Source organism: Periplaneta americana, chromosome 8, assembly GCF_040183065.1.
Source record: "Periplaneta americana isolate PAMFEO1 chromosome 8, P.americana_PAMFEO1_priV1, whole genome shotgun sequence".
NCBI classification, from domain to species: domain Eukaryota; kingdom Metazoa; phylum Arthropoda; class Insecta; order Blattodea; family Blattidae; genus Periplaneta; species Periplaneta americana.
This window is the reverse complement of record NC_091124.1, coordinates 133,610,335-133,632,485: the sequence shown is the minus strand read 5'-3', so window position 1 is coordinate 133,632,485 and position 22,151 is coordinate 133,610,335. Positions and strand designations below refer to the sequence as shown.

Here is a 22,151-nt window from a genome sequence, read left to right as displayed (position 1 = left end):
TTTTATTTTTACTAACATTTTTAATATTAACCTGGCTATACCTTTCTATTAACGATTGAAACAGGAAACACCGTTTGCTACCCCTTCCACAACTGGAGTTCGATGATACCGGCGTAAAATACAAATCACTTTACTAGGTATAGGAGGGACGAAAAGTAGTTAATCCGTTTGTGTAAACTAGGAAATATCGCAATATTGAGTTTGATAATTTTCATTACGTTTTTGTTTAATCAAAATACAGTACTGTATTAACACTTAGTGTTTTTACTCACGAATTGAGCTATCCATTCGGACGTATTAATTATGCAGTGTATATTGTACTGTTACAGCACATTTGCGTACAATAAGTTATAGAGAATGAAGTTAAATTGAAAAATAATTATAATATGGATATTTAAACACATTTTTTTAAATGGTGGCCGTTCATTTCGATACAGGCTTCAGTTATTTTGTGCATATTATCGCACTATAGACTATTGTACCTAATTCCAGTTACCAGTTTCGTCCTTCGTACGAGTAACTCATGTTGAAATAATTCTGTACCTACTCTATAAAAGAGTACCTTACGCACTGTAAATTCAATCTTCACTTCTGCCCAATCCGAAAAGATAAAATTACTCAGAAATGCTATCTACTGTCCGTTCAAGTGGTTTTGTCGCAGAGTCGTAGAAAGGGAGGGGGGGAATCACGTGACACTTAATTACTTAACGAGGCCTTTTTATTTAAGATATTTTAAACACTTGTATAATATTACGTAGACGTCCAATTCCTAACAGAAATTAATGTTCTCGGAAAAGAGCTAAGTCAGCCCAGCTACTAGACTTAATAGAGGGGCGAACAGAAGCAGGTGGGGGAAACCGGGAAGCGACGTAGGCAAACGGACGACAGTACCTGTACGAAAATATGATTCAATATTGAAAGCTCTTTCGTCACTGGAAAACGCGAACATATTTCTGGAACGTACTATACTCAATAACTCAGTACTGCGTACGCGCCCTCGGCTCTGTGTCGTGAACGGTTGGAAGTTTACTAGTAGAGGGGTGGGAGTGAAGTACATTCAAAAACTCAGGTACAATAAAAATTGAAGTAAAAATAAAATGATGTCTCTGTATAATTTTCAGTTGCTGATGGAATCTATTTGTATAATTCAGGTAAGATTTCCTAAATCTTGAAGTAGTAGCTATTCACTATTGCAGTACTGCCTTCTATTTCCTCACAAACTTGAATTTTACGGGAGATTAAAATGGTCAACTGCCATTATCGATATATAAATACAATACATACAGGTCTAATATAATAATAATATAATGAAAGCTTTTAATCAGTTGTTTTCTTTTACTATTGGTGTTGGTGTAGACATATTTTTATGTTACTGAATGTACTATGTCCATTTATGTAGGTGAGGAACTTTATCATTTATTATTTCATTGAGAATTTTGTTTAAATAATCTCATCGGTGCCGTATTTATTTTAACTCAATGCAGTCTACGAAAGCCCTCTACGGTCGCCATCATCTTGGATGCCAGTGTCAGGTCCGATAGTATTTAGAAGGTCCTGCATATATATATATATATATATATATATATATATATATATATATATACATATACTCGTACTTGTCGTTTTTTATAGTTATGACCATTTAGAATCACGGGACACATTTCATCCCTCTATAGCAGCGTTTTTCGAATTTTTCAAAATGATACACTAAAGGTGTAGTTTAAAATACCGCGGCACACTCATAATAATCTAAACCAGTGGCTCCCAACCAGGGGAAAATTTGGACAGTTTCAGGAGGGAATGTGTTCACTGACTTTTGACTTGTGCCGCGTTCGCTGAAAGTTGACTATTGTGGACTGACTTTTCAAATAATCTCTTCACTTTTACTTTTCAAATTTTCGCTACGGCAACTTTTACTCTTCTCATTTTCTCGCGGCGCACCAGTGGGCCATTCGCAGCATACCGATTAAAAATGGCCTTTCCTGTAGTTAGTTATAGGCCAATTAGTGACCGGAATTTACTCTTTGAAGTTAAGTGAGTATGGAGTGTGTGCAGTGAGCCAAATGACTTGAAGAGTAGTGACGCGTGGTGCTGTACTGTACGATGAAAACAGACTACTCCCGCATCAAAGACGACAAACACATAGAAAAATATAATAATTTCAAGAGTAGGGCTGTGTTGTGTATTACAAAAGAATAAACATAATCTCTGCTGTGTACTTTTAACTTAAAATGTTACTATTTCACAGGCACTAACTTGTGATGAAATGTTTTAGTCTATATTGCAACAATCTCTGATATGTAAAACTTTAACTTAAAATGTTACTGTTTCATAGGTACTTCTCTTAATAATATTAAAATGGATTTGAGGGAGGTGGGATATGATGATAGAGACTGGATTAATCTTGCTCAGGATAGGGACCAATGGCGGGCAATGAACCTCCAGGTTCCTTAAAAGCCAATCAGTAAGTAAGTAAGTAAGTAAGTAAGTAAGTACGGTACTTCTCTTAATTCAGTTCTTAAGCATATATTACAACAATTTCTGATATGTAAAACTTGAACTTAAAATGTTACTGTTTCATAGGTACTTCTCTTAATACAGTTTTATCTCATATTATGATCATCCATGTTGCAAATTTTAACTTAAAACACCGGTACAACTGTAACACAGGTATTGCACTGAATCAAATGTTTAAGCCTATGTTACATTAATCTTTGCTGTAAAATTTAACTTAAAATACCGGTAGGCCTATTAGTATAACAAAGGCACTGTCCTTGTGCACAAGTGTACTTTTCAACAACATTTCTAAAATGCTTATCCTCAACTTTGTTGAAAGGAATGTCGGTATGCACCATCATTTCATACAAATCTCTTCTAAATTCGTCCATTGACACTGAATTATTAGTTCAAGGTAGATCGTCAAACTCACTTTTTTCTATCAATTTCAAATGCTTTATATGCTTTTTTATTATATTTACAGTCCTGCTGTAAATATCACCTTTTAGAACAAATTATGTCAGTCTCACATGAATTATACATAATTATATCCCCACTTACACAGACATACTGTCTTCCGAATTCCTACCCACTTCTGTACTTTCGTGTACTTGTTTTAGGCATCTTTATTTATTTTTACGTGGTTATTTAACGACACTGCATCAACTACTCGGTTATTTAACGCCGAAGTGATTGGTGATTACGGGATGATATTGGCGAGATGAGTCCGAGGATTCGTCATAGAGTATCTGACATTTGCCTTACGGTCTGGTAAACCTCGGAAGAAACCCAACTAGGTAATCAGCCCATGCGGAATTCGAAACCGCGCCCGAGCGCAACTCCGGATCAGCAGGCAAGCGACTGAGCTACGCCGGTGGCTACCTTCATTTCCACTAGTAGTGCATAATATTATAAACATTGCTATACTGAAGTATACTGTACTTGTTTAGGAATCAGGAACCTCCCTGTAGTGCGCGTTACTTGTGTTTGTGAGCAGGGTGTCTACTGAAGGATACGTGACGTAATTTATACCCAGTGCACATTTATGCTCATTCCAATGTTGGGGGACTAAGAAAACGGTCTTTAGTGATAATTAAAGCTGAGACATGTAGGACTGCAGGACAATATCAAGTTAACTGTATTGCGATGTTTATCGAAGGTAAATAGTATGAAGGGATGGGGGAGTGGTTGCGTACAGGCATGCGACTCTGGCAACAGAACACATTTACGCTGTGTAGTGAACAGATCTCCAGGGTTGTATTATCTATCTTACGTAACGTATAATATTTATAATGGCAGAATCATCAAGTATATGAATAATAAACAGGTTGATGGAGGAAATAGACAAATAACATTTCGCACTAAGTGGGGTAAATATTCTATGAAATTTATGTAGCACAGAAATTAAAGGTAAAAGACGTAAATTCGTAACACAACATTGTAACACGAAAAACATAAAGCACTGATGACAGTTTCAACTTAGGAAGAAGGACAAGAATCGTATGTAAGTTAGAATTCAATGTGTACTACACAAAAAGATTTTTTCACGATTTATGTAAAATTATTTGTGTCAATATACTAATATATAACGTTGAAAATACACACTTTAAAAGCTTTATGCGAAAATACGTGAAAAGGGAACTTCCCAGTCAATCAACTTTACGGAAATACTATGTACTGAAATGCTATGATTGTGTTATAACTCGCATACGACAAAGTAAAATAGGTATTTCCATCGATGAAAGCACAGACGCCGCTGGACGATTTGTTGCAAATGTCGTTACGGCATTCTTCCACCAGACAAACCCAATAAAACTTTTTTATTAACCTCTGTAATTCTTGAGAAAGTGGATCATTTAAATATAATCAAAGTTTTTCAAACGCCTATGACCCTCATATGGCCAGACGAAATAAAAAATGATAATATAAGTCTAGTTATTTTCATCACGGATGCTACATGTTAAAAACGGATAAGGAACTTCAGCTACTTTAGCCTAAAGTTATCTTAGCCATGGGCTACATTGAATAGCTCCTGCTACAGTGATATGAACAGTTTAATATCGAATAACAAATATTTTTAAGGTACCAAGTCGGGTTACTAAAGTCAATTAAATGGCCACTGGAGCCCCTCTACCGCCGCAACCCGTTGTAACGAAATAGTGGACATGGCTGAATGCTGCAGTCTATTTTACTACACATTATAAAAGAGTAGAAGACGTAACCAAAACGTAGGTATTATTTACTGAAATAGACTCGACAATCCAGTAATGATGAGCTCCAGTTTATTTGTCATATGAGTATACATCTTATTCTTTGTTGTTTACTCTGTGGGACAGCGTACAGAGTCTGTACACTGACATCCCATGCTCTCTCTACTTGCTATGCTATAGTTTGGGTGCACGTAACTTAACGACAAACGTCCTTGATGTCCCAGCTTTAGTGATAACCAGGCTTCGAGACTTCGGACCCAATACAGCAGTTCAGTGGGAAATCCGCATAACGGCGTACTTAGTATAGTGGTAAAGCGTACAGTGGGTGGGGGTACTGTAGAATGAATGCCAACAAATACGCAAAGGAAAACGCTCTGGACTTGAAGGTTCTGACGAATAATTTGGTTTTCATGCAACCCTATTTTCAAACTGTGTCTGGAGTTATTACACTGTTAGAAAAGTCAGAGCAAGAGATGCCGGAATTCCTTAAATTAATTGAGAAAATGACACAGAGAATTAATGAGACATCAAGTACACCGGTTACTGAAACAGAAGTGGAAATCAATTTTATGTAAAAATAACGGATATGAAACATTGTGTAATATTGACATAAACAGCAAATTGGTGGACAAAGTCACCCGAGAATAAAGGACTGTCCCTTAGACTGCAATGATGTTAGGTTTTTTCGTTTTGCTCCTATCACGTCATGCGACGTAGAGCGCAGCTTTTCACAGTACAAACTGTGTTTGACAGATAACGGAAAAAGATTCACGTTTGAGACACTGAAAATGTATCTTGCAGTACATTGCAATTCGGTACTGTAACTGCACTTCTTAAGACGACCAATAGGATAAATGAAGAAATTAAAATTGCTACATGTTTATTTCCACCATTATCACTGTGTATAATTAAACACAAATGCTTATAAAAGAGAGGAGAATAAATGCTTTTCACTTTGTTTTGACATTGTCATTGCGTAATGCATACTTACTTTCAGAATGTAGGCCTACATATGTGTGTGTTTCCCCACACTACCGTACTCTACTCTAAATAGCAACGTTGTTACCTCAACACATCTCTACCTTTCACTACCTGCAGCGAGTCAACAACCTATAGTACATGCACAGTAAACTTATTGTATCGGGTCCCAAGTCTCGAAGCCTAGTGATAACTAAGCCTCGGATTTTCTTGCTATCTAGTTACTATGGAAATATCACTTCTCTTTTCCGTTTTATATAGCAACTAATAACATACTTAAATTTTATAGGACCTAAATTGATTGGTTAGGACATAAAATTACCTATTATTACTTGTCAGATCCTAAAAAGACCTAATTCGTTGAATTTAACCTATAAAATATCTGTATTTTGTTTATTTTAAAATAAATATGGAACTCACTGAAATACTGTTATAGTCCCGTCGCTCTTATTCCGGCAGCCAATCACATTGCAGGTCGGCTACATTTAAACGTGTGCGTCTTGTGATTCGCTGATGATGGCGTTATGCATTTCCTACGGCTCGATAAATATTTAATATAATCGCCCGCCATTTTGGATCTTTCGTTGGCGTTCGCAGAAAGCACACGAGGATGTTATTTGCCGCTCAATTATTTGCTGAATTATAGTGCGTTTGATTTATTATCATAGGAGCTACGGCATGATAATGTTCAACGGTGTGGCAAATAGATTTCTCGTCTGGTAGCTCAGCAACGAAAGAACAAAAATGGCGAACGATACTACCTACCTAGACTTTATAGAGCCTTCACTTCCTAAGACGTAAGCGAAGAGAAGGAGTCACGCCGGGAATAACAGCGACTATAATTGCAGCGTAAACAGCGTTCTTTGAAAGAAAATCTTTATAATGCGGTGACAATGTACAGTATACAAAGGACTAGAGTCTATTGTTCCTCAACCGCCGCTGGGCCGCGGCTCGGTACCGGGCCCTGGCATCAATTATGCCGGGCCGCTAGATATTCTCATGCAATTTGTAATTTTACTTCTCTAAGAATTTTTCACGAATAAATATTTTATATTGGAAATATTCTTAGGAAAATAATTTGTGTGATTGTGTTGAAAGCGCAGATCTAGATCGTCTCTAAACTTTAAATTATAAAATCTGACTAGGCCTAAATAACTTCTGTGTACTAAAGTCAGTGAATAAACCACTTATTTTTTAATGATCAGGAATTTTCAGATTAGAAACCTTTCAACGTTCGAGAAAGGGAATACTGATGTTTATGACCGATCAGAAAAGTTGCCTGCAAGACGATTACAACAATGGGCAGTGAATCTTCTGTTCTCAAAACTGAACGAAATAACATCTGTATTGCATAAAATAACTATTAACTCACAGTAGTGAATTAATTTCTTTCAACTACTCTCCCCGTGACAGTCAACATACTAGCAAAAATAAAATCCATATATTCATTCACTTATCCATGACTGGTACCTAAACTGATCTTTATTTTACCGTCCTTAGCAACCTAAACAATGGTTTTATTCACAGCAGTGAATTAAAATTTTTACTGATTAAATTTCCAACTTCTTTACTGCGTTCATATTTAGGATTTACCTTGGCTGACTAATTTCGAAGTCTTGTTCTTCATTGCCCAAAGTCTAGTGAAGATTCCGCTCTATCTTATGGATTCCTGTTGTGGTGGGGTGTGTTCATGATTGTGTCGAAAAGTGTGTGTGTTTCAAAATTGAGTTGAGTGTTCATGATATGATGTGGGTGTATTTTTTATTTTTATAAATTTTATATTGTTCTAGGGTGCCAAATTTCTAGTTTTTTGGCTGGATGTGTAGTATTTTCATGTTCTTGTCTATGTTGCTGTAGCTGTGATTGGAGTTTGCGATGTGTTCTGTGTAGGTTAAATTGTTGTGTAGTTTGGTTATGGCTGTGATATGTTCTTTGTAACGTGTTTGAAATGATCTTCCAGTCTGTCCAATATAGAAGTCGGTGCAACTGTTACATGATAATTTGTAAACTCCTGTTAAGTTGTATTTATTTCCGTTTCTCGCGCTCAGAGGAACGTAAGTCGAGGTTTGGGATAGTCCGCAAGCCACAAGTCGTGCTAAAGCCTTCGTTTTTCTGAACCGACGCATGCGACGTGCGAGGTGCGAGGCCCGCCTCGCACAAATCTGGACTACATGAGAGATAGTGAGTGGTTTCTATGGCTGCGAAGTGCGCAATCTGCGGAGGTTCGCAGAGAGGCCTCGCAGCGTCGTCTCGGACCGAATCGCGCGGCCGGATTTGTGCGAAGCGCGCACTGCGAGGCCTCAGCAAATAGCTTTGGTTCTAGAGGGAAGAAACAATGGTGGGTGGTAAAGAAAAGTTGTAAATTCACATTTTTTCACTCCTTAAATTTAAAGGAATTCACAACTTTTCGATGATTGGTTCTATCTCCTTATTCAGGTGAGAAAATAAGAGGTCAGATGGGTAGCCTACTCGTCGGAGTCGTTACAAATACCTGTTCTACTTGACTAACCAACAATAGATTGCAAAGAGGGGAATATAAAATACGTAAGAGATGAAAAACAAACATGAGGGTTCACAAGAACGGATATATGAAGAAAATATTGACGTATCTAGAAAAAAACTGAAATTAGATAGCCTAGATAGAGTAGAAAAAGACAGTCTACTGATCGCAAATACTGTGCATGTAGCAGTAAAACCGTATTAATTCACTGACAGTGTTCGTCCCAACGACAGATCCTTCACTGCAAATCTAGCATTATTCAATCTTCCATATTTTATGCCTTCTTCTTAGTCTCCACATACGTTTCAAATATCTTACATTGTGTAACATCTGATAATTATTTCTGCTCCGAACTTCTTTTCCCGTTCACAATTCCTTCCAGTGCATCTTTCAGTAGGTAGCTTCTTCTCAGCCAGTGAACCAACCAATCTGTTATCTGTTCACAGCAGGGATGTTAAATCGCCTGTATTACGTGCTCATACTACAAGCATTACAAATCCAACAAGATTCACTTTTCAGCAAGATAAAGTGCAATCATCGCTCTTAAGGAAATGGTTTGCAGGTTCTTGAGAGCACGCAGTGCAGGCGCTTTGATAGCCCTGGTTTACAGCTTTTTAAAATGAATCCAGTACTCATTATTATTTTCAGGTGTGGATTCTAATTTAGTGGCTTTCTCTTGAAAACTTGCTTCAAATTTTCTTCTTTCTCTTCGTTCTTCAGTTTATATCCAATTTCGTCACAAAAAAAATATTAGAATTAGATACATATAGCGTTGACAAATAGTCTAATGAAGATATCACTGTCTTCTCCACTAACAATGCAGGATAATTTTGGCTTATTCTTTCAAAAGTAGCAAGACGGTGAAATACATTGGACATAACAAGCGCTCACCGACTGATTCACGCGAACTCGCAGGATGAGAAACCACAAGCTTTTCAGCGTCACTGCAAAAATGGTACGCAGGGTCGGGGTTGGTTTTTCTGAACCGACGCATGCGAGGTGCGAGGTGCAAGGTGCAAGGCCCGCATCGCACAAATCTGGACTACACTAGAGATAGTGAGTGGTTTCTACAGCTGCGAGATGCGCGGTCTGCGCAGCGTCGCAGAGAGGTCTCGCTGCGTCACCTCGGACAGATTCGTCCGGCCGAATTTGTGCGAGGCGCGCACTGCGAGGCTTCAGAAAATAGCTTTGCATCTAGAGGGAAGAAACAATGGTGGGTTGTATAGGAGAGATGTAGATTGGATTATTTTTACATTGCTTAATTGTAAATGAATTTACAACGTTTCGTAGAATGGTTTTATCTTCGTCATAGGCGAAAAAAGGGAAGTGAGAAGTTGAAGATCAATATGAGAGTTCACATAAACAGATAAATAAAGAAAATAATGAATATATGGGAAAATAAAATTATTATAATTTAGATATGTTGAGTAGGGAAAACCTCCATTCACGTCCACGTCGTGGTCCCCGGGGCAGTGTAATCTGTGGTTACACTGAACAAATTTTTATATTTTATCTTGCTCCGAAACAAAAATAGATGAATATTACTAATAATTATGTGTACCCTAAATCTGAATTTAAAATCCAAATTGCCCCATTACGTACCATTTTCCACGGAAAATGAATGTAATTTTTAATGAAAAACTTGTTTTTAATTTTTCACTGCTTCTGGTAAAATGACAACACACTTGGGATTCAAAACGCCTCATAATATTTGAAAAATGTTTACTGGATACAAACAATAAAAATATTTCATGCATATAATGAGAAAATTTTTGAAATTTGAACTTACATTAAACGAATTTTCTGGATCACTTCTGTTTATAACTAGACCCGATACTTTCTTTTACAACGAACGAACAATAGTTTCCAAGCATCCTGGATGATGATCTTCCTTTATATCGTCTTTCCATTTCAGATATTTCTTGATGAACTCTTTTCCCATGCTCGTCGCTTACCGCTCCAAGGTTGGGAGAAAAGAAATTCAGATGAGAATGTAATAAGGGTATTTTGAGAGACATATTACACCCCATTTTCTCATATGCACGTGACATGGCTTCCACAACAAGTTCTATGTAGTTGTCTGCCATAGAATTTCCAAGGAAATTTCAGCATACATCTTTGAAAGCACGTCATGCCACTTTTCTATAATGGAAAGTTTTTCCTCAAACAAAGAGACAGCCATAACTTTGTGAAATTGTGAACCGATGAAAATGCCTTCTTTTAATTTACCTTCCCTCAAACTGGTAAACTTTTCTTTTAAATACTGAAAACCACACCCTTGTTAATTCATTGCGTATACTTCACGTTGAACTGTTCTGAAATTTACTGAATAGAAGGGACCAATATCTGTTAATTTATTACGAGTACAAAATAAAATGCCAACAACCATAAGAAACCGGAAATAAGTTAGAAACTCATAAAATGCATTAGCTTTAGGTGCATTTTCAGATTCAGCGCACACAAAACCATAAGGAACACATTGTTTTCAGTCGGAGCAAAATTCTTATTGTTCAATGTTATAGAAAACGGGAGAGAATGAGAGCGTGGGTCCGTTCCGTACAAACCGGAATCCTCTGGCTATGGGGTCATAACTAGATAGAAAAGCAGACAGGTTTAGAGGTTTTAAGGTAACAGTCCCACCACGAAACTCACTCACTGAGGGACTAAAGCCCTTGTCTGAGGATATATTTTCAAATACTCGAAATTTTCAGGAAAAAAGTCGGAAGTGGTGGAGAGACCAGCTTTTAATCAGCGTTCAGTCTGAAGCGGAACAGACGAGAAGGCCTAATCCAAGATAATTAATGATGAGGATAGTGATGATAATGACGATGATGGTGGAGTAGGGAGATAGTGTCTACTGGATGCAAATAACCGTGAATCTAGTAGTAGAATAGCATAGGGAAGCGTAAATCTGTAGAAAATGTGTAAAAAAACCGGCAATCATACCTCAGGAAGGTTTAAACTAGGTCGAAGTTTTCAGATGTCCCCATCAAGCAGCCGAGTTTAAACCTCCCTGACGTGTGCTGAGCTATCATACAGCAATATTAAAGCTAAATAGAAAATATTACAACGCCCTTTCACGTGATTCGTTTCGCAGCCGGAAGATGTAGGTTAGTTAATTTTACGGCTCTTTATCAATATATTATGGTTATTTAGCGTCTGAATGAAGGTGATAATGCCGGTGAAATGAGTCCGGGGTCCAGCACCGACAGTTACCCACCATTTGCTCATATTTGGTTGAGGGAAAACCCCGGAAAAATCTTAACCAGGTAACTTGCCCCGACCGGGAATAGAATCTGGGCCACCTGGTTTCGCTGCCAGACGCGTTAACCTTTACTCCACAGGTGTGGACCACAGATCATAGAGAACTCTAGTAAGTACATGGGTTGATTGGAGCATGATAACTGGTTAGCAGGCAAATATGCCACTTCAATCCGTGGGAAAGAGTGGTCAGAAAGTTGGTTATGGTTATAGTAAATGGTTGGATTATCTACAGAGAAATACATGGACGAGACTCCTTGGACCTACTTAGAATCCGATGATACTTGGCTGTTCAATATCTCAAGATGTTTTCGAATTGAAAGAGAATGGGGCGCCCTATTTTATCACCTCGAGGAGTGAAATTTGATATGAGGCTTGATAATAGAGGTCATTTCATGGCAAATCGACCCTCTCAGAAACACTGCCGGATGGAATGGTGTAAATGGAGACCAGTAACATTTCGCAAGAAGTTTGATGTAAAACACTGTCAAAGATGCTTTGAGCCTTACCACACTTGGTAAAGACAGATATTACTAAAATAAGTGTGTTTCATTATTGCTACAGGATTGTATTGTTGCATTAATTACTAAAACCGTCATAAATAAATTTATTTATATTGGTGTAAATATTTCTGGTTATAATACATTAAATATACAAAAAATATATTTACTTTATTGGAAATGAATACGCAGATATGGTAAGTGCCCAGAGGTCTATTTATAGACAGGGTGATATTCAACTACTTGGTGCACGGCAGAAGAAACAAAATATCGGCTATTCTTGACATCTTATGGATTAAATTTTTGAAATAGATACATTGTTCTAGTTTTTTAAATAAAAATAATTTGGGCTTTAATGGGTTAATTAAATACAAAATTCTATAGAAGAGATCCCTTGAGACTCCAAAAAAACTTTTAAATTTTGTTTCACTATCAATCAGATGGCGGTTTACAAGAATATTGTAAGCACCCTCGCTTTTCCTATTCTTGAAGATATCACTGTCTTCACCAAAAAGAATACAGGATCATTTCCTCTTCATCATTATCTTTCTCTTTCATCATTAGCAAACAGGTGACGAGATCCACCATGCGCTCAGCGACTGATCCACGCGATCTCGCAGCCTGAGAAACCACAAGCCTCGCAGCGTCATTGCGAAAATGGTTCGCAGCGGCGGCCTCGCATCTCGCACGTCGCATGCGTCGGTTCAGAGAAACCAAGGCTTAAAGGTGTTGTTTTGCAAATTATCCATTATGGAGTGGTGTGCACTATATTAAATTGTATGTATGTATGTATGTATGTATGTATGTATGTATGTATGTATGTATGTATGTATGTATGTATGTATGTATGTATGTATGTATGTATGTATGTATGTATGTATGTATGTGTGCGTGCGTGCGTGCATGCGTGTGTGTATGTATGTGTGTATGTATGTATGTATGTATGTATGAGACAAATCCATCTGTATCCTCATGAGTAAACACTACTATGTACTATTTCTTAATTTGTCAATGCCAGGGATTCACTTGTATAAAACATTGGGTTCAAATGCAGATAACATCACATCCAACGTTTCAGAACAACTTACCATTTCTATCTTTACGGACGACCTTTAATTCACTTCACAAAACTGTAATTTGTCACTTCTCTGTTGCTTACACAGCACTACCTGCAGTTCTAAATTGAACTGTGTTGTACTTTTGTGTTATCACTGCGGTAATAGACATTGACGAGGCAAGTGGAGACTACGAATTACGTAAGAACTCGCGCCAATTCACAAAAAGAAGTCAACTTAGAAGGAATTCGTTCAGTTTGCTGCCACGAAAGGAAAGGAAATAAATTGCTTTGCCATACAACACTGACTTTCTCTCCAATGAACCGGTGCGAGAAAAACTCCCTCGTATTGCTACAGCCAACTTTCTCTTCGTAATTTTGTTACCTAAGGAAATCTGATGAGTAGACTTCGGATTTTTAAGTCGCTAAAATGTAGATTGGATGCCTAAACAGGCTTTAAAGTGTAGGGAATTTGAAAATAAGATCTAAAAATCGAGAAATTGGTTGTAACCTAAAATCATTGTTTTTATTGAGTTACAAATTTTCTGAAATAACTGTTACAAAATTTCTAAATTTGTTAATTTAAGTGTTTATAATAATATCAAACTAATTATATACTATTTATCTAAATTTCACTCATTATTATACCACCACCACCACTACCACCACTACTACCATCACCACTAGCACCATTACCATCTCTACTACCACTACTACAACTACAACTACTACTACTACCACTACTACTACTACAACTACTACTACTACAACTACAACTACTATTACTACAACTAGGCTATAACTACTACTACTACAACTAGGCTATAACTACTACTACTACTACTACTACTACTACTAGGCTATAACTATTACTACTACTACAACTACTACAACTAGGCTATAACTAGTACCACTACTACTACTACTACTAGGCTATAACTACTACTACTGCTACTACAACTACAACTACTACTACTACAACTAGGCTATAACTACTACTACTACTACTACTAGGCTATAACTACTACTACTACTACAACTACTACTACAACTACAACTACTACTACTACAACTACAACTACTACTACTACAACTAGGCTATAACTACTACTACTACTACTACTACTACTACAACTAGGCTATAACTACTACTACTACTACAACTAGGCTATAACTACTACTACTACTGCTACTACTACAACTACTACTACTACTAGGCTATAACTACTACTACAACTACAACTACTACAATTACTACTACAACTACAACTAGGCTATAACTACTACTACTACAACTAGGCTATAACTACTACTACTGCTACTACTACAACTGCAACAACTACTACTACAACTACTACTATTACTATTACTAGTACTACTAGTATTACTATTACTATTACTATTTATACAACTACAACTACTACCACTACAACTATTACTACTACTACTACTATTACTATTACTACAACTACAACTACTGCTACTATTACTACTAGACTCGGTTCTGGCCAATTGTCTGCTATAAATTAAATACGATTTTGAGGGGGCATCAGGACTCAAACTTTCCAACAATTAAATAGGCTATCTAGCACCCTACGTTATCAGTAGTTTCATTTGCAGAGAGCCAGATATTGGAATCAACAATTTCCGAACCAATTCTGCACAGAGCTCCCTCATGCATACTTTTTTTTTCTCTTATACGGAGGAGGGACTCGAAGGCTTACATGCAACCTGAGGCTTATTATGCTTACCACTCCTATTCTGTGAATGATTGGGTAGCCGTACGGCCGCGCTCTTGTACATGTACAGCACGCCGCACCGTGAACTTAACACGGACTATTGTATGGATAATAATATATGAATTAATGATGGCGAAATGGGTCCGAGATCCAACGCCGAAAATTACTCAGCAATTCTGCTTCAATTGGTTGAGAGAAAACCCTGGAAAAAATCGCAACCAGGTAACTTATCTCAACCAGGATTTGAACCCGGGCCCGCTCGTTTCACAGTCAGACGTGCTGTCAGACGTGCTAACATTACTCTACAGCGAACACCTCATACATACTGTGAACATCGTTTTTCCTTATGCTGGATTCTGATGGAATATTTCTAAGGCAGTATTTTTCCAGGAAGCCTTTAAAATGTGGATTCTACAGGGCATTGAACGGGATATTTGCTGCGACGATGGCTCGACATAGTTCAGCACGAAATTAATTTTTTAAAGAATTATTTACTACCTGGATTGGTAGAGACTGTTTCAATTTTTTGTTTGTTTGCTCGACGTTTTTTTGATGTGTAGCGCCTTCCACATTTTGAAGTAAGTGGATTTTTTTTGTTGATGGAATCTTGATACAGAAAACAAAGTGATTAACAGCTTAAGTAAATAGTTCCATATTATAAGTAATCAGACCTAATTTTAAAAAGATTGTACTTATTAAACATTTCGGATTTCTAATAAGACTAGTGACTTATGCAGCAAATGCTGCAAACTAAGTTCATTAGAAGTTCAAATACAAATGTTTTAGATTTAGTTTTCAGAAAGATTACCAGACATTTTGAAAGTTATTTGCTTCCATAATAATGAAGATGTAACATTCAATGCAACGCAATAACTCAATGAAGTGCAACCCTGTCAAAATATCTCTTTTAAAAAGCTTCCCTCTTAATGTTTTTTATACCAAATACTTTTTCTTGAACACATTCATCCTCACTTCTTTGAGTATCAATGCGAAAACGCAAGTAACAATATCAGGACAATCAGCGGGTTTTTCATGTGAGAGTGAAACAGTAGCTATTCCAGGTCATTACGGATTGCAAATGAGAGTTAAGAAAATGTCAGATTTGCCATGCTTTCGAACAATAGACGTAGCATATTGGTATAGCTGCTGTACGTTTCGTGAAGTGCCTTGAAATGTAGACATTATCATTATTTTTCCTGCTAAAAGATCTTGTTGCAGTGATCGGGAGACTACAAAATCTTACAGGCCTCTTATTTTATCAGTAATGGTTTTTGGTTTTTCCTTAGGAATTGTAATCTTTTCACTACCTCCCGACAATACTGGTCTACTAAATATTGTTGGATTAACTTTCTGAATAATGAATTTGTGAGAAATGGCTACCAACAGTAATCTGAAATGATACAAACTGAAGTACAGTCATTCTAGCGAGCTTGTTTTGCTGGCGTAGGGCACTGTGTTGCAATTGTGAATTATAAGGGAAGAGGAGGGGAAAATATAAGGACGCAGAAAATGAAACGGAGAAGACAAGAACGGAAGGAAATGAGATAATCGATTTCGAAAAGAGGAAGTGAACTGGAGATAAAGGTGAAAGTAAAGAACACTGAGACGACCTAGGATGAGAAAAGAGTGATAAAAACAAAGGGATATGTGAGGGGAGCAAGAAGAGATTACGATGAAAATGAAGAGTGGGTTCAAAGGAGAAAGATGATATTATCAAAGGAGAGAAGAAAATGGAAAAAATATGTAAATTACTTACAGATAGGTCTTAAATAAAAAGCTGAGGATGTGAAAAATGAAATTAAAAAATGAAGAGGAGATACGGAATATATGATGGACGAAAGACAACAAAATGATGAAGAATTGAGAGATTAAACTTCAAATGCATATGGAATATGAAAAACAAGCTTTAGGAAATTAGGAAAGAGGTAAAGACCAACAAAAAAAGGGCAAGAACAGTGATAAAAGAGGAGTTCAAGGGAAAGACAGTGCTTAAGAATATATCGGTACGGGAGAAGAGAAGAGAAGAGAAGAGAAGAGAAGAGAAGAGAAGAGAAGAGAAGAGAAGAGAAGAGAAGAGAAGAGAAGAGAAGAGAAGAGGAGAGGAGAGGAGAGGAGAGGAGAGGAGAGGAGAGGAGAGGAGTGGAGAGGAGAGGAGAGGAGAGGAGAGGAGAGGAGAGAAGAGAAGAGAAGAGAAGAGAAGAGAAGAGAAGAGAAGAGAAGAGAAGAGAAGAGAAGAGAAGAGAAGAGAAGAGAAGAGAAGAGAAGAGAAGAGAGGAGTGGAGAGGAGAGAAGGGCGATGAGAGAAAGAAGAAAATGGAAGGAATGTACAAAGGAGGAAGATAAAGGGAACTGTGAAAAGTAGACGAAAAAAAGAGGGAAGGTAAAATACGTAACAGGAAAGTGACACGGAAAGGATGTATACAATTTGAAAAAATTATAACGGGGAAGGGAAGATAAGTCAAATATGAGAAGAGAAAAGAAGACTTATAAAACAGGACAGAGGAAAGAAGAATGAAAACATGAGGAGAAAGAAGAGTAAAACTGAACGAAGAGAAAATTAGAAATAATAAAGGAAGAAAAGGGTTTGGATGAAAGGGAGAGATGAAAGGGACGACGAGAGAAAAAGAAAAAAACGTGAGATGTAGGTCTACAGAAGAGGAGGTGAAAGAGGAGACGAGAGAAACACAAGAAGATGCAAGAAGATAAACAGAAGATGACGTGAAAAAGAAGACAAGGGGACAGAAGGTGATGCAAGATAAACAGAATGGGAGGTGAAAGACAAGACGATTGGACAGAAAAAGATAAGAGGAGTTGAACAAACGAGGAGGTGATAGAGAAGACGACGGAAACAGAAGAAGATAAGAGAAGATGTACAAAAATGGAGATGAGAGAGGAAACGAGGGGAATAGAAGACGATCAGATCACAGTGAGGGCTTAATTTGGTTCCCCTTGCACAACATAACGGTATTTTGGTGGCTCACAATCTTCGGAGACAAAAACACTCTCAATTTTCTCTGCAATAAGTTTATTGTATTGTCGTTATCTAATCCAAAATGATCAACGACACTTAAATCTATAGATCACACGTTTTCTTCATTTGTCAATATTTGTCCTGCATTTTGTAGGAAATAGCACAAAGATTACTAGAAACAATATCTGACAACGTTTGGAGAACGATGAAACCTCTCATTTAGGACATCGAAGGGACGTAACAATCTGTCCGCTTTTGGGAGGTGTCCTTTATGGGGAGGGAGGCTCCCCAATCTAATAGTAAATTTATAATATGCATTATGTATCCCTTCACGCTTTAAAAGAAATGTATTACTGTAGTTTAATTCTAAATACAGATACTACAGTAAATTCTTTGCAACTCTGAACTACAGTAGATAAGACAGAAAAATAAAATACAGTACTGTGCTATGTACTTTTATTCTAGGTCTACAGTTATGCAGTACTGCAATTTACAGTTTTCAACTTAACCTTTACGTTCAGGTGTCATGTCTCTCGAAACAGAACAACTGATTGAAGTGAAGAGAATAATCCTACTAACCCTATCATGTGTCGAATACAATTCACAATCGCGGAAACTTTGGACCCATCACACAGGTTAAATTTTATGACTATGTTTATCCACCAGCTTCCAGCTGAAACGAAGTAACAGCTGGGCTAGTGGTAGCCTACGAGACCCTTATTGTCTTCTTTCATGATAAGGAATTTCTGTACAGTTCTCAAAGCTAAATTTTCAATTTTTGTAACACATTAGGTCTTGAAATCCAATTTCTGTCCGCAGTCAGGAGATAAAGCAAGCTTTAGGATTGTGCAACAGCTGTCCGTGACCGTGTCTGAGAAGGTCCGTAAACGAGAGTTAAATTTATCATTATTTCCATATTATTTCAGTTGAGACATAAAAATCTGTCCGTATATGAGGAGTGTCCGTATCTTGGGGGTGACCGTAAGGAGAAGTTTCACTGTAGTAGATTACCAACATATAGGAAGAAGGTCGGTAGGCAGACTTTGAAGTGATGGATTTGAGATCGGAACAGGCCTTAAGCCTAATCCTTGATTGGAATAACAAGAAGAAGAAGAAGAAGAAGAAGTTTGGAGTGTATTAGGTACCTGTGAATACTGGACATCATTTCGGCCACGTAAAACATTAGCATATGTTGAATCAATGACATATTGGCCATAAGCACGTAATTTGTTAGTGGCGGAAGATCGGAGACGTAAATTAATTATTATTTATGTATTTTCAGCAGTATACGATGTTGCGAGGAATCTATTTCTGAGATACGAAAAATGGGGCGAATGCTTTAGGAGAATTGTAGAATCTTATATGCCTCCTAAATAAAATTGTTCATCGCGAATTATTAGCAGTTTCAGTGTTTTATTCGTTGCTGGTTGCGGGAAATACACTAACTCGTTATGGCAGCAAGTGATATGGCCTGCTATTCTCCCTACAACAAAATATGCTTGGCAGAGATCACAGATCTAATAGATTAAACCAAAGGAATATGAAATTAATTTTGATGTAGTTCAAAAACGCAGCTGAAATAGAAAGCATGACTCAATTACTAATGCCGCTTCCATAGTACTGCTTTATATCCTAAGAAAATTAGAGAATAACACATATATAAATATTTACACCGCCCCGTCATTAAATGTCTGAAAAAGACCACACCACTTGATTGATAACTGTAAAAATATTTCATTTTAATAACAATATTGTTATCTCACGTAAGTGTTGTACGGTAGTAACATATATATAACCCCAAAAGGTTTCACTTTCATATCATTAAAAAAATGTATATACATAGCATTAATGTGAATCATTATTGACAAATACATCATGGCATTAACTATAACAATATTTTATTTTTAATGGTAGCATGAAATTCTAGAGCTGCTATGATGCGAGGGTTAGTACATCATAACTAGAGCTGTGACATCTAGGACGTTTGTCGTTAAGTTACGTGCACCCATACTATAGCATAGCAAGTAGAGAGAGCAGAGGAGGTCAGTGTACAGACTCTGTATGTTATCTTACAGAGTAAACAACAGAGAATAAGGTGTACACTCGCATGACAAATAAACTGGAGCTCAGGTCACGTCTTCATTACTGGATTTTTGAGTCTGTTGCAGTAAACACTACCTATGTTTTGATTACGTCTTCAACTCTTTTATAATGTGTAGCAATATAGACTGCAGTATGCCCATCTCATTACAATGAGTTACGGCGGTAGAGGGACTCCAGGAGTCATTTCTCTGAATTTCGTACCCCGACTTGTTGCCTTAAAAACATTTCTTTGACATTCGATATGAAACTGTTCACATCACTGTAGCAGGAGCGAACTTCTTCGGCTATTCGATATAGCCCATGGGCTAGGATAACGTTCGGCTAAAGTAGCTGAAGTTCTTTACCTGTTTTTAATATGTAGCATCCGTGATGAAAATAACTACATTATCATTTTTTATTTCGTCTGACCATAAGATGGTCATAGGTGTTTGAAAAGCTTTGATTATATTTAAATGATGCACTTTGTCAAGAATTTCATAGGTGAATAAAAAAAGTTTTATTGGGTTTATCTGGTGAAAGAATGCCCGTAACGACGTTGCAACAACTTTTCCAGCGGCATCTGTGCTTTTGTAGATGGAAATCCATATTTTACTATCTCCTATACTTAGTCGTATGCGAGATATAACATCATCATGGCATTTCTGTACATAGTAGACTATTTCTGTAAAGTTGATTGACTGCGGAGTTCCCTGTTCACGTATTTTCGCATGAAGCTTTTAAAGTGTTTATTTTGAACATTATTTATTGGTATATTGACGCATACCATCATGTTACATAAATCGTGAAAAAACTCTTTTTGTGTGGTACACATTGAATTGTAACTTACATGCGATTCTTGTCCGTCTCCCTCAGTTGAAACTGTCATCTGTGCTTTATGTTGTTTCGTATTACAATGTTGTGTTACGAATTTACGTTTCGTACCTTTAATTTCTGTACTACATAAATTTCAAATATTTTCCTCACTTATTGCGAAATTTTGTACACTTAATTCCTCCATCACCTCGTTTATTGCTGATGTATTTGATGATTCAGCCATTAAAATATTATACGTTACGTAAGATAGGTAATGTAGATAACTCTGGTGGTCTGTCCACTAAACAACATAAATGTGTTCTGTTGTCCGAGTCGCATGCCTGTAGCCTAGCTCATATATGTAACAGATAACTCCTCGCTAGGTTAAAATCGGCAGCACTTTGAAGAGAACAACTGCCAGGATCGCCACCCGTCCGCCGTAAACGAACACGAGATGGCAGCACAGTCGCTAATGCAATTCAAATGGGAATTATGACGTGACTCCTTATGTAACAACTAGATGGCAGCGTAGTTAACCTGACAAAAGTTGTTAACCTCAAAGCCTATAAGCCCGACATATCTGTTACATATATTATCTAGGCCTGTACGTAACCACTCCCCCACCCCTTCATACTATTCACCTTCGACAAACATCGCAATACAGTTAACTTGATATCGTCCTGCAGTCCTACATGTCTCAGCTTTAATCATAACATCCTCAATACAAGGAACATCAACACGCCAAATTCAACCGCTCCCTGTCAACTATACCGCACACTGAAGTCTACCCAAAAATACATACCTTAAAGTCATGTCATAAGTACCAAGTACCCAGACAAAATGAAAATTATTGCTTTCCGTTCGTTTTTAGTAGTTTGTACGTATTTCTCGAGTCAATTCGGTTCATTTATTCCAATTCTACTGTAAACCCCACTACAGCGCGTACAGATAGGCAGGCCTATGACGCAGGATCGAATATAACGCGGTGAAGGGTATGTCCCTCGAAAAAATCATCAATGAATTCGGTGAAGTTCTTTATCTTCCGCAGTGAAAATTCTTTCCCTTCGGGTAGGTACGCGTGATTCGGATAATGAAGTGCATTGGGAAAATGACGTGAACTCCTTTTTTAACGTCAATATCGAAAGATATTGGGACATAACGTTAATTCCCGGACGTTAACGACAATTTATTACATTTACTACGCTTCCCATATTACATGATCGCTGAGCGCAGATGTGGCCACTGTCGTTTACAAGACATCTTAGGCGATTACGAAGCGCGGAGCTTGAGAGGATCGTTGAGGGATGCGACGCACTCTGATAGTTCGTGGAGTGAACACCGGTCAATTTACAAGGGACGGGTAGTAATTGGACGATGTTAAAAACAACATTGTCCGAGGAGTTACGTAGTTTCCAAAACCCTCTTGTCCAGTGGACTGATTTGTTTCGTTAGTCCAATTCATCTAACAGAGAAAATAATATTGAGAACTTGTTTAATAATCCTAGAGAGGAGAGACAACGACGTCACCTGAGTAAGATTAATCCAGT

General features: G+C 37.3%; 2 protein-coding genes across 2 annotated transcripts in view; both read right to left on the bottom strand.

Moving 5' to 3' along the window:
- Nucleotides 1-13,520, bottom strand: part of LOC138705066 (uncharacterized) — a 252,282-nt gene extending 238,762 nt beyond the window's left edge. Inside the window, exon 1 of the transcript XR_011333569.1 lies at nucleotides 13,034-13,520. The gene's annotated coding sequence lies outside the window, so the exon portion shown is untranslated. The remainder of the gene's footprint in view (nucleotides 1-13,033) is intronic.
- Nucleotides 1-22,151, bottom strand: part of LOC138705064 (endoribonuclease CG2145-like) — a 517,688-nt gene that overhangs the window by 472,647 nt on the left and 22,890 nt on the right. The gene's annotated exons all lie outside the window — the stretch shown is intronic.